Consider the following 4,510-nt stretch of genomic DNA (forward strand, 5'->3'; position numbering starts at 1 on the left):
TTTTTAAGACACAATGAAAATAAATAAATAAAATATATCTTTTGAATTATTGAGATTATTGAATATGAATGTAGTTAAGCTCAATACATGTCCAACTAAATGTATACTTTTGTCCAGTGCAATCATTTTTATGAATGATTGCACGTTTTGCAATATTTGTTGCAAGGTGTGTGTGTGTTTGTGTGTGTGTGTGTGTGTGTGTGTGTGTTTGTGTAGCTATATCATCAATAAAAGGAAACCATGGTTTCAAATGTCAAATAATGTTGTGGAGGAGTTGGCAGTCAAAACCACAGCTCTTCACTGTGGTAGCATCCGAATAATTAAATATTTATTCGCAGCCCCGTGGTTTCCTCCCACCCAGTTTACCTCACGTTCAGAGTAAACACTGAGGTTTTAGTTTTCAGCCCAGAATGTGGACGTCAACATCGTTAGTTCACCATAAATGGCAACTTATCTACGAGGATTCTCACTCATCAGTTCTAACTGGTGGTGTGGAGTACAGTGACTGTAATTTAGATGTTTATGTTCTGTCATCCATGTAACAGAATGAAAATCAAACATTGGCTGCCCAATGCTGACTCAGTGTTGAAAAAGGTCTTGAAGAAACTTGTTTTTAAATTGAAAGTAGAAAATGACACGTCAGCTACACCGGGGCCTTAACCCTTTATAGCAACATTCGTTTGAATTACAAAGTAGTATACAAACGTGATGGATAAATGGGTAAACTGTCCCAGTTCAGTAAGAAGTACTTAAAGGTAGCGTGTAACTAGTCAAAGTGTAACTGAAACTGTCTTAAAGTTATATATTCAAAATAATCAATGTTTACATCCATTTACAGAAGGCAGATGGTTTAAGCTATATGTTGGCTAAAGGCTAACGTGCCAAAACGTTTCAAACTGCAATAAAAACCCCCAAAATGAACTAACTTTAGTAACAACAAAACATAGCCCAGAATATGAAAGCTGCTTTACCATAGCAAAATGTTACTAAAATTTGACAAAGAAGCTACTAATTAATCAGATAGCAATGTGGTTGAAAAATATGCTAGCTAAAAGCTAGCAACAAAGTTACACATCAGACGCAAATGGACTAAAATACGTTAAACATGACCCACAAATATGTAATTGTGGATCACAAACAAACAAAAATACTAACAGAGCTAACAGATAGTAACAACAATTATCAATCTGCTTGGAATTTTATTAAATATGTATGTTAGCCAAAACCTGTACATAATGATGCAGATACTATAATGAATGAATTGTATACGAATACAGGGGGATCTATTAATGATAAACTGATAGATAGATGGATGGATGGATAGATGGATAGATGGATAGATAGATAGATAGATAGATGGATAGGTAGATGCTATTCTACTAGCAGTAAAATCAGCAGTACTTAAGATTTGACTTCTCCATCAGTTTTAATGGATTTGTGCCTAGTGGCTCCAGTGCATTAGTGTTCTCTTGAGGGCCGGGGCCACGCCCTGTTACAGGCCCACATGTTTGGATGGAGCCAAATCTTCAAACTCTCACTCATTTTAATTGTCTGGGACAGCTGTCAAAACAATAGACTGTATATATAAATGGCTGTGTGTGTGTGTGTGTGTGTGGAGGCCGGGCTGTGATTTTTCAGCCCAGAGTCTCTGAAGTGTCCGCAGTTATGAAACAGGGAACCGGGGGTGGGGACCGACCGAAGTTCTGCTGTTCAGACTGGAAAAATATTTAGGAGACAGATAATGAGCTGACTATTTTGGAAAAGGGACATGAGCCTCACCGCCCCCACGTCCAGACATTTGTTATATACTTCATTACACACCACAGACAGTAAATTGACGTCAGGCCACAGACTAGCATTTATTACCATGTGGCTACTAATGTATCACAGCATGAAGTACTCCAGAAGGCTAGAAAAAAGAACTCGGAGGATTGGGTTGTTGAATAAATGTTAGGTTTGAACAAAACTGTAAAAAAAAATATTATTATTTTTTTCTTCTGTCTTTTGATGGAGAGAGATGAAGATTTTATTTTCTGTGATTTCCTCAGTACCAGCAGTGAAACTCCAACATAATGAAATGTTTCTAGTATAAATGTGTTCTCACTCACGTTTGAGCTTCATGGTAAAGGGCTCACTCTCAGAGAGAAATGTTATTTCTCTTTAATATTTAATAATATCAGTCATCAGAGGATTCATCTCATCTCACATTTGTGAGGGTTTCTCATTATGAAAAATATGTTGTTTTTTCAATGACCAGTATTTGTCACATTTATAATTGGGTTAAAAAAATCATCAATATATCAAACATATTTAAATATGTAATTGGACTGAAAATCCTCTTTCCACCTCTAGGATTTTTGTCTGTTTACATTTGTCTCCAGACGTTTTGAATATTGTGGAAAAGTGAGTCTATGTCGTGTTAATTTCACTTCACTGTTCCACCACTGGACATGGATTTTTAATATGACTGAGTGACAAGATAAAAACAAAAACATACATAAAGTACATAAAATAAATCTTAATATTTTCCACTGTTCTGTGTTAAAGATGCATTTTCAGTATGACTCTACACATTTTTGACATTTGACATCAAATACAGGGCAGAAAACCCGGGGGCAGCGGAGAGCTGTGCCTCAGATCTGACGGCGTGATCCAATCAAACTGGGTCACATGACGCGGGCCCGTTTCTGTTCCTCAGGCTGAGGAACAAAATGTTTAAACAGTACATTTTGTTTCCAGCTCTCGTAGAGCACCCTATTTAATTAAACAGTACTGTTTAAACATTTTGTTTCCAGCTCTCATAGACCACCCTATTTATAACGTACACAACAAGCAACGAGGAGATTATATCTGATGTGGAATCTTATCGTTCCAAGAAACAAAGAAATTAAAGGAGGAAAAGGAAGAGGGGTTTCACTGCAGGAGGAAGTCTCATTACCTCCCTGTTATTACTTTCGCTGTAGCTGTCATGGAGAAATAATGGGGGTCAAAAGAACGGTGGCAACACAACAGAATAAACACAAAACACTTTTGTTTTATTGTCCAGTTCTTTTTCAGCTCAGGGTCACTGTAAGGTCACTGATTACAAACCAGAATATGAAGTTTAGACTCACTGTAAGATTTATTGTTTTGTAAACAGTAAAGTTTCTGCTTCAGGATGTTATGAACGACTCAGCGTTTGCCAACAAGAAATGAAGAACTGAAATATTTTAGGAAACATCCCTGTTTTTTATTTTTATACTCTCAAGCTTCCTCATGGTCACACATGTTAGTCACACCAATCACATGAATGTGACAGATCACATTGTTTTTACCAGCCAAATAAACAGCAACCTAAAAAAACCTATTGTTAAAAAAACACATATTCCTCAATTTTTGTTTTAAAATGTCATGTTGTTATTTGAGGGACAATTTGGATTTTTGTTTTCTTAAAATACCCAGAGTTCAAATTCTATTGTGAGCAACACAACAACTTAATTCAATAAATCGTTTTTTTATCTATTCACTGACAACATTTGTGTTTTACTACAGTTAAAGTACCCAATCATAAGTACAATCATGAGGAAGAAACATCAGGATCACTTCAATGATGAACACAGCAAGATGAGGTCAGAAGCTAAAAGTTAGGGAAATGTTACAAAATGTCAAACTGTAAAAGAAATGGAAGTTGTTGTAGAACTATAAGTTACTTCAGTACAATAAAAACGTCACTTGTTGTAGAACTATGTTGTAAATGTAAACTACCGTTGTTTTCTCTGTAAAAAACAATGTAAAATATATTCTGTAAATTTGTAAGTGAGAAATGATCAGATGGAGCAGAAAACCATTTAACACAGGAAATTAATGAGTGAAAGTTGAGAACATGCAGTTAATACAGTTACAAGTTGCGTAAAATCTGCTAAAGAGACTAAAACATGACTGGTTAGTGTCAAAAAGTAGCTGAGTATAAGTGTCCCGGAAACTAATTTACTGTTTTGTTAGAAAAATATCTCCCCCCAAAAAAACAGTTAACTCAGCAAAAATCTGTTACAGAACTTTATCTTTAAATAAGCATAGTGATAGTGAGCTGTAATATTCAGAACAAATAAATTAGGACTAATGTTTAACTGTATCCACAGCAGTCGTTACCAAACATATCTAACATATGTTCTAAACATATGTTTTCTTTTAAACCAAATACTATGAGAAACTGAAGAGTTCTATTGTGTTTATGTCTTCAGTTCAAATGTGGGTGTAGGGGAGCCCTGAAGGACCAGTTCTGACATCGCACTCTGGGGAAGGTTACCATCGTACTGAGAACAGGGTGGAACGATGGAAAACATGTGCGCCACATCAAGGCCGCCGTGTTTGTCTGTTTAAAATCTCTGTGAAACCATCCGCCCTTCCTTCCAAAATAAAACTTTTCTGCATCAAATAAAGAGCAGGGTGAAGAGGTGGAGCAGCCGCAGAGGCTCCAGTCGGGACACCGGGCCTTGAACCAAAAACATCTGCACCACACGGCTGCAGGGTC

The sequence above is a fragment of the Cynoglossus semilaevis genome, chromosome 1 (assembly GCF_000523025.1).
Source record: "Cynoglossus semilaevis isolate Cse_v1.0 chromosome 1, Cse_v1.0, whole genome shotgun sequence".
NCBI lineage: Eukaryota > Metazoa > Chordata > Actinopteri > Pleuronectiformes > Cynoglossidae > Cynoglossus > Cynoglossus semilaevis.